The 10,121-nt window shown below is 35.5% G+C and overlaps 1 long non-coding RNA gene across 1 annotated transcript; it reads right to left on the bottom strand.

Annotated features, from left to right (window-relative positions):
- Positions 1 to 3: 3 nt before the first annotated feature.
- LOC128982514 (uncharacterized) lies at positions 4 to 9,775 on the bottom strand. The gene is made up of 4 exons (XR_008489679.1): positions 9,696 to 9,775; positions 6,692 to 6,758; positions 4,729 to 4,812; positions 4 to 99 (listed from the first exon to the last, which is right to left on the bottom strand). It is a non-coding gene; the product is annotated as an uncharacterized LOC128982514 (long non-coding RNA).
- Between the last annotated feature and the right edge of the window lie 346 nt (positions 9,776 to 10,121).

The raw sequence follows: 10,121 nt of genomic DNA, 5'->3' as shown, positions 1-10,121 counted from the left end.
CGGTTTTCTTTTCGGTTCATTTTTCAACTCATTTTCTATCTTGCTGATATCACAAGGGGCTGTGATGCTGTTTCCATTACTGACCAGTCTATCATTGATCTGAAATGCACAATTTTTAGGTCAAAGAAGTAATCATACAAATTATATACAGTATCTGTACTCTATGTTGTTTCCATTACTGACCAGTCTATCATTGATCTGAAATGCACAATTTTTAGGTCAAAGAAGTAATCATACAAATTATATACAGTATCTGTACTCTATGTTGTTTCCATTACTGACCAGTCTATCATTGATCTGAAATGCAAAATTTTTAGGTCAAAGAAGTAATCATACAAATTATATACAGTATCTGTACTCTATGTTGTTTCCATTACTGACCAGTCTATCATTGATCCAGGGGTGCCCATCCCCCCCTAGACTCATGACGCACCCCCCCCCCCCCAAATTGAGCAACAGCCCCCCCCCACCATAAATGATGTACACAACGAATGAGAAACATTATTCCCCCGCCCAGCACTATTTGTAAAACTTTAAAAGAAGTTTTATACATTTTTTTGGACATTCAAATTCAAACCAAGTTAATCTATACAAATAAAGTTATAGTTTTGTCTGTAAATTGCTCAAAATTATACATATTTTGTGTTATTTTTACGTTTTATACATTGAAGAAGTTGAAACATGTCTTATCTCAATTTATGTCCGTCTTCCACGGCCCAGAAGGCATTTTACGCAGCCTACTCTAAAGGAAACTAGAGTACCGATTATGATTCTAATGGTTTAATTGTTATTCACAGGATTGGCGAGAGTGTCCTTATAGCCATTAAAATATGGCCTCATTATTTTGGAAATAAAATAACGGACGATCAAAAACCCAATTTTGTGTGATTTTTCTAGTTTATTTTCTCATGTTTACTACATACGTCTATGAAATACTAATAATAAGATGTCATAAATGAAACTATGAACAGCTGTTTTGATAAAGATTCCTTTTTCTAGCTGTCACTGATTACATATATGATGTTTACGAATACTTTGTAGGCCCTAACCATTTCCGATCACGTTTGTAAGCAAAACCGAAACCAAGTGAGATTAATAACCGTGTGGCTTTGGCTTACATAACGGGTTTGATTTATCACGGGTATTAATATGTAACTGTAAATTAAATTAAATTACTAGCCATCATCCAGGTTGGGGACCGGAGATTCTGTGTGTATCAAGTTTTACTTGAATTTTGATTACCGAGAAAAGACCGTGAATCAGTGTAGTACTTGTACTACAGGGCTGGAAAACTTATCTTTCTATATAAATACAACAGTTTATAAGTCACCTCAATTTAAGGAATTTTTTATTGCCAGAATATCCATAGCATTCGTAACCTCTGCTTAACGAATTGTCAGCGTCTTTCTCTTGATATAACGACCCCCTCTCCCTCCCTTTGGGAACATCACAGCTCCTTTGATGAAAATGAAATGGAAACAAGAAACAACGCTTGCGCCAACAATCGTCTGCTCCGTTTTAGACTTCTGTCTGCTGTGCGCTATGTTACAACAGATTTCAGATACTGTACAACAGCTGGGGAATGATGACAATATAATTCTTAGTAAACTGTGATTGAATGATTATGGTAACTTTAGTTAGGCTGTGATTGGCCAATGAGTAGGCCTAAATATGGCGATTTGTAGAATTAGTGTATGAATTGAAGAGAAGAGAAAAACAAAGAAAAAGAATAACAAGATTGTTCTCGTTACATGCTTTTTTAAGAGTGTTTTAGTTATCTCTAAATATAATTTTACACTTTTTTATTAGGCCTACTTATCTATCAATTCCTATGCTGTGATACAGCACCTCGGTAGCCTATATGTCCATCATGAGCAGTAGGTACCTTATAACACTTTCTAAAGGTTCCTTTAATATTAACGCTATTTATAGCAATGCAGTGTTTGGCTAGTGATTAGTTGAGTTTAGTTAGCTATAATTTTAAACGTTGCCGTTTGTACAACTGAACCAAGATAAATGATTTGAAATTTAAATAATAATGTTATTGCACAATAATAATGATTGTGCAGTATTGAATTTCGTGTATAAGAATGCAAATCGTGACGTTAATGGCTGTTTACAGCGTTTTAATGGGTTTGTCATCATTCAGTTTTTATAATATATTGGATTAACCGTATTTTTCATTACTCCCCCTCCCTAATAACTCAGATAATCGAGTATCTACACAATAGTGCAAAGTATTGTAGCCTAATGCTACTTAATTGTATTTTAACGAACTTTATGTCAACAAAGTGTTCTGTGCTGAGTCGCGGTGTGGCTGGACGTGTCTGTACCACGCGTTATCTTTTATCTATCACAGCAGTTTAGCCATCCCGTGCGCTCCCTCTTAGATCTCACGTCTTGCTAATCTTGAATAATCACTTTCTACACGAATCCTAAACCATCCTAAAATCCTATTTTAACTAATTGAATTCAATAATATAACTGTTGTCATTAATTAATCCACTTTCTATCTGGCGACTTCGTAATATATTTTGGATTGTTGTCACGTTGAACACTGTTGCAATTAGCTTTAGCCACCCCCCCCCCCATTTGAATTTTTGAGCCCCCCCCAAGAATTTCAATGACGCAGTCTGCGTCACAGCCCCCCCTTGTGGGCACCCCTGATTGATCTGAAATGCACAATTTTTAGGTCAAAGAAGTAATCATACAAATTATATAGCCTACAGTATCTGTACTCTATGTTGTTTCCATTACTGACCAGTCTATCATTGATCTGAAATGCACAATTTTTAGGTCAAAGAAGTAATCATACAAATTATATACAGTATCTGTACTCTATGTTGTTTCCATTACTGACCAGTCTATCATTGATCTGAAATGCACAATTTTTAGGTCAAAGAAGTAATCATACAAATTATATACAGTATCTGTACTCTATGTTGTTTCCATTACTGACCAGTCTATCATTGATCTGAAATGCACAATTTTTAGGTCAAAGAAGTAATCATACAAATTATATACAGTATCTGTACTCTATGTTGTTTCCATTACTGACCAGTCTATCATTGATCTGAAATGCACAATTTTTAGGTCAAAGAAGTAATCATACAAATTATATAGCCTACAGTATCTGTACTCTATATTGTTTCCATTACTGACCAGTCTATCATTGATCTGAAATGCACAATTTTTAGGTCAAAGAAGTAATCATACAAATTATATACAGTATCTGTACTCTATGTTGTTTCCATTACTGGCCAGTCTATCATTGATCTGAAATGCACAATTTTTAGGTCAAAGAAGTAATCATACAAATTATATAGCCTACAGTATCTGTACTCTATGTTGTTTCCATTACTGACCAGTCTATCACGGATCTGAAATGCACAATTTTTAGGTCAAAGAAGTAATCATACAAATTATATACAGTATCTGTACTCTATGTTGTTTCCATTACTGACCAGTCTATCATTGATCTGAAATGCAAAATTTTTAGGTCAAAGAAGTAATCATACAAATTATATACAGTATCTGTACTCTATGTTGTTTCCATTACTGAATAGTCTATCATTGATCTGAAATGCAAAATTTTTAGGTCAAAGAAGTAATCATACAAATTATATACAGTATCTGTACTCTATGTTGTTTCCATTATTAAAGATATGACTTCAGGAATTAAACTGAGTATTTTTGCTTACAGAAAATATTGCAAAGTTGAGTAGATTTGTAGATTAAATACATTTATATACTCGATTGCACAGCAACAAAACTTGCTACAATGCTTATGGAAGTTTTACTTAAGCATAAACAGACATAGCTCACATCATACATACCAAGTTATCACTTTTTAACTAAGTAGGCCAATAGAAAAAAATAATTATTTAAGTTTATTTAATCATTGTAAACACACACTTTTTGGGTTTCAAACTGGCATTGATTTTATTTAGGATATGTCAGTATATTTTTAGTGGAAGAATAAAAATTAAAACATTCAACTCATTATGAACTAACTGCCATAGACTAACCAACACAAATAGACTTCTCATCCCATTATAAATAATTTTGTAGCTCGTTTTTTGCCTCTAGTTCATGTCCAGGTACAGTAGACTCGCTCTTATCCGGACACCTTTTAACCGGACATCGGTTTAACCGGACAATACTCGGCGGAAATGACATCTCTTTAAACGGACAATTTTTACCAGCACATTGGTTTAACCGGACTAGATCAGCAGGAAGCGGGCAGTACTGAAACGACTGTTCTCGTGGGAAAGATTTGAGACCAGTGATCACGTGTCTAAATACAATGCTCTCCTAAATATAAGTCGAATATCACTGTAAACAGTCTGTTTTAACGAGTTTTTGGGGACGTTGCTTTAACCAGGAAACCCGTTATCCGGACTGACCTCGGTCCCGAGGAGTCCGGATAAGAGGGAGTCTACTGTACACTGATCGCTGGGTCGATGAAATTTGGTTTCTATTATTTTAGGGTTGATTTCAAGATTTGTACCTGATTGGTTATATAACTATGAGGCGAGTTATTGTTTACTATTAGATCGTTTTATTTGTATAAACGAGGTTTTAGATTACGGTACTATGTAATAACTAGAAACAAATTGTAAACAAAACACGACCTCTACTGTGTACTGGATGAAACTGTCTTCAGCTGATCCATAAGGATGAGAAATCTACTTTGGGAGTATGTTTTATCTATGTATAACTGCTTACCTCAATCTTGGGCTGATTGTTCACACTGGGTTCCTCAAGAACATTGGGTGGATTACACTGTTCTTCTTTAACAGCATTATTATCCTAAACAAAAAAAAAAATAAAACGTAAATTGGTTTGGTAAATTTTTGAGTTATGGACTTTTAACTACCATTAACTCAGATGGTCTTAGTAGCGAAGCTACACATAGAATCTCTCCCCATTCTCCACTAACCCTGTAGTTTTTCAGTTTCAAATGCATTACACCAATGAATACAAACCTTAAAAGAAGCAAAATGCTTATGGAGAATAATTATTAGACTCAAATTTTCCCACCAAAATGAGCTTTGTGCGGTGGCCGCGTTACTCTATCTCTCTCTCTCTCTCTATAAGCAGATTCTTTGTCTCACTCTCTCTCACTCTGTTAGTTGACTTAGCCTCGCCTTTGCTACCTAGCAGCTGCTGTGGGAACTATCCAAAATTAAAATAATCCCAGACTAGTAGTCCTATCAATATTTTTAAATTAATGAATTTCTTACACAAATGTTGCCTACGCTTAGATTTTTTGTACCGATATATAAAAAGATATTATTTTTTATCTCTTGAAAGATCATTCTCATTTGGACATTACAAATTATTGTAATGTATTTTACAATAATACATTACACATTATTAATATGTGTAATAATGAAAATGTGTATTAAAATGTGCAATAATAATGCACATTTTCTTGTGCATTAGCACAAGAAAATTATCTGTATGTTTTAGGGAGTCCCTATTATTGATGATGAATTCCAAGAATAAGAACTAATGAACCTTTCCCATTCATTTTGGTTGCTACATGAAACATATTATCTTACTTTAATACTTTTCAATGAAATAGCGACTATACAAAGTAAATGTATTTTAAGCCAAGTATGAATGGAGATGAGTGTAGGATGAGTGGCGCGATTTTGTAGTCTTGTTAGTGACTAAGGCCGACTTATTCCTTAGACACAGCTGTTAATTTAATAGCCCATACAGCTAATGGCAACTAAGGGACCTACAGTTTATAGTGGAATCCGAACCACATTTTCGCCTTAGTAACCTTATATACCAATTGGTCTAATTTTCAGGATAGTACTGCAGATAGTCATAGTACTCACTTGTGCGGACGTTAATCCACACCAGGGAGTATCGCATCCACAGTTCATGCCTATAAATATCCACAGTTCGCAACCTCCTATTAGCTGGATTACAGGACGATGCCACCCGTCCCAGTTTATAGTACTTTTTTAATACTTTTCAATAAAATGGCGACCATACAAAGTAGGTATTTTTTAAAGCCAAGTATGAATGGAGATGAGTGTAGGATGAGTGGCACGATCTTGTAGTCTTGTTAATAGTTGTTAGTGACTAAGGCCAACATATTCCTTAGTCACAGCTGTTAATTAATAGCCCATACAGCTAATGGCAACTAAGGGACCTACAGTTTAGTGGAATCTGAATCACATTTCTGCCTTGGTATGTACACAAATTGGTCTAATTATCAGGATAGTACTGCGGATAGTACTTTATAGTAAGAAAAGCTCGTGAGTGAAACAACCTTAAAAATAACTCCTAAGGGCTTGTTGAGCCTTTAAATTTGTGGTTGAACTTTGTGAAAGATTTACAAAAACAAAATCTAGCTCAGTTCTGCAACACAAAATAATATGTTGGCCTATGATGAAAATGGTGAAATAATTCAACTTTAAAAATCCATAAATGTATCGGATTAGTTGTATATTTTAAAACATCCTCTTTATTTAGCTTGGTTATATCTTATACTCATATCATCCAATTCTCTGTGCTGTTTTGGGTTAAAATTATTAATTTTGCGTTGATAGGCTTAGTTAGTTGTGTGATACCACAAAGATGGCGAGAGTGATAATTTTGACATATTGACCCTGGTAGTCAAATATATTAAATAATGATATATTGAGGAACAATTATTCATGCTACTTACGGAAAAAACTATTTTGACATCCATTAGAGAAGTTGTAGAACAAGACATTTTAGAAGTTTGGGTTTGTCTGTAAAAAAACAATATATATCATGATACTGTTATGGGTATTAAGACACTTCAAACTATTGAGGATTTTTTAATAATCAACTGTAGTACAAAATACCCCCGCCGCAGCAAACCTGCCGACAAAGCGAATTTCCATTTGTCTGAATTAATTTTTAATTAAATCTATTTAAAATCATTAGGTTTAATGAATACCTAGGTTTGCTGCTACAAGGAAACTTATAAAGTGCATTTTTTAGTAAAATATTAATAGCTTAGTACTAAATAAATAAATTTGCCAAGTTGGATCAAAATATATCCATAATCAAGCAAACTCCCTATTGGGAAACTCACTAAAATTTGAACGAATTGTGTTTTTGGCCTCTGGGGACATCAAAATGAAAAAGTAAATCGGTCCCTGGTCTAGGTCTTACTGTGCCACCTACGGTAATAGCTACTTCCCTATAGGGAAATTCACTAAAATGACATAGCCTAGGTAGAAGAAAATTTTGATTTGTTTTCTAAATTTGGAAAGTAGGTAACTTAAGACATTGTATTCATACAAAACATTTCAATCTGTTGAATCCTGCAAAAGTACGCAACACTTTCTGGACACAATAACACTTGTATAAGGAAAAAGTCTTTAAATGAAAGTTGTTGCCATCTACATTGTGGCAAAAGTTGTGCATAACACTGTCTGTGTACGGGCCGTGTATTTCTTGAATAGACAATAATAACTTAGCCTACATAAATTATGAAATTTTTGACACAATTGGGGTCATTGCTGTACTGGCAGAAGATACTCTGTTGATTTCACACTCTGTGATCCCATACAATCCTTTAACTGCATTTAGATCTTGTTGTGAAAACTCTGGGCCTACAGAGCGAGTGCAATAATTCTAGCATACACTCCAGGCTATTTCAAGGAAGAAGCATATAGTACCTAAGTGGTAGAGGTGGGTGTTTTTTAACATAATGAATTAACGAGGGTGTTGCCGAAAACCCTGGTAATAGATTACTGGAAGAATAACTTACTCTATTAACACTAATACCAACACCCTGCCCAGGCTGATGCTAACCGAAACCCCCGGTCTGTGAGACCTCATTTGAAAATAATGGGACCCATTTAGAAACACACAAACCGAACCCCTGGGCCTGTGAGACCCCCTTTAAAATACACTAACGCTGGGCTTCTGAGATGGGCATGTTATTAACAAACAGCCTGTCAAGGTCACGGCACCCATGCAAATTGAAATAACAATATATCAACAGGTAGGGGAGGAAAAGGGGGGATGGTATTGGGGAATGGAATCCGCCAAGTAAATAGTGTTGCCAACATACGCTTTCTGAAAATTCCCATGGGCCTGTCAGACTGACCAGGGTTTCGGTAAAAGTGTTAAATTAGTAATGTCATATATCAACTGTTTGAACAAATAAATAAAATAACGAGCCTATCCTGCTGATGTCTTCCTCTTCATGGCGAGCATCCTAGGGTAGAGGTTTCATTTAAAAAGCAAACAAGCTTTAGCTTTTACGGCTCTAAAATCAACAGGCTAAAGTGCACTCCCTTCCATACCCTGACTGATTTGGGTGGTTGTAACCAAGGTACTGGGGTTTCATCTTGAGGCTAAACTCAGATAGGATACTTGCACATAATAGTGCATATTAGGCCAATAGTGCACATGATGAACTTTTCCAAAGAAAACTTACCATAGTAATATTTCTACTCAGAAGGCAATGTAACTTAACTAAATAGCAGTGAAATTAAATCAGAAGTGTGTATCTAGATCCTATCTTATCCTGGAATACCATGCCAAGTATCCTATGGTCTATATTGTTGGGGTCTTTCTCCGATAGCCTCTCAAGTTTTCAATGATATTAGATTTAGGCTACCTTGATTACCACGTTCGCTGCTGACAACTCCGATCGGAGTCATGCCGTAGGTACTGGCACAGCGTGCGTAGGACTCCGGTCGGAGTCATGGTGCAGTGTTATACAAGTTGGTCTACTGTGACCTCCGCATTTATCGGGTATCACCTAAACTAAGTCAGCATGTTGTGCTGGTCCTAGACTTTAATTTGGTGTATGTTGAGTTTAGGTTGGTAGTAAGTTAAAATTTCCCTTAAAATCCCGTCTGGCAACGCTTTTTGTCTCATTTTCAGGGATTTTCTCTCTTCGAGCCACATTACAAAGATATTGGCTACGGATCCAGGCAGTGCTGCTATCTGCGAGTTTTTCAGTGAACTACGTCCACTCACAATGGGGGTTAACACAGCCCCATTACCACTGCTGTTATACCGCTGTCAAGACTGAAATATTTGAATGCTATTGCGTTGACTGATTCACTGGTGCGCCGAGGCTGCGTCGCATTTCCGACCGTCCCGCAAAAAAGATTCTCGCAGTGAACGTGTTAACAGAGTCTTTAGGCCTATTCCCATTCTGATATTGGTTAGATGACATGGTTTAATGACCAAGAAGACGGTAAGTTATTCAAGGTAAATATTTTACCTATCAAGGCTTGCCGAATCATTCTTGACCCTGAAGATGGCATTCTATTGCTTTAAACAAGAATCTTTGAAAATTTATCATATCTAATTTAAGACTCATTCCAAAGGAATGGATGATTTTAGCAATCGCTAGTGTTAACCTTGAGCTGAACACAAAATAGGCCTTATGAATTTTTAGTTTTAAATCTTGATTTCCAGCGAGTCGAATAAGTTATTCCAACCAGACTAAATTACAAATAATATTCCTTTAAAATCCCTTCATATTGTTATGCAGCAGTGCAATGATTGTAAATGAACACATTTTCTCTAGAAGGGTATAGTTTTGGACAAGGTCTTCAAGAAGGACGCCGGCCAAAAATGAAGAAAATTGCTTAACGTTCTTTGATTCCTAGGTTAAGTGTACTCTGGACTGACAATAAGAAAATAAAACTATGCTGTATTACAACGATTCTTACCATAAAGTAGTGATGCATTGATGAATTAGTGTAAACACTTATTTGTATTGTTATTATTTACTTTGGAGTTGACAGTTTACTGTACTAACTAACCTTGATAATTTGACACTAGTTTTTTTCTAAGACGCTTTTGTCCATGAAGGAGCAGAAGTATTCAAGTCATCCAGCATTGCCAGATTGTATGGCGATGTAATCTTCATTGAATATAGAAAAATATCTCATGCTAAAACCCATGGTGGAAGGAAAATCCCAATATTTTTACAGTAACATTGAAATTAATTAAAAGTAAAACTTCATCGCTTCAAAACATTTAATCATACGACGGCGCTGAAGGGCCACCAACTATAAAAAAATATTTTTCTTAATCTCTGAGAAAAAAACATAGAATTCTGAGTTTAAAGTAAGAATATAACAAGTGGGCGTTCC

The sequence above is a fragment of the Macrosteles quadrilineatus genome, unplaced genomic scaffold (assembly GCF_028750875.1).
Source record: "Macrosteles quadrilineatus isolate MER2022 unplaced genomic scaffold, UCM_ALF_1.0 Scaffold_432__1_contigs__length_69167, whole genome shotgun sequence".
Taxonomy (NCBI): Eukaryota; Metazoa; Arthropoda; class Insecta; order Hemiptera; family Cicadellidae; genus Macrosteles; species Macrosteles quadrilineatus.
This window is presented reverse-complemented; position numbering and strand designations above follow the sequence as displayed.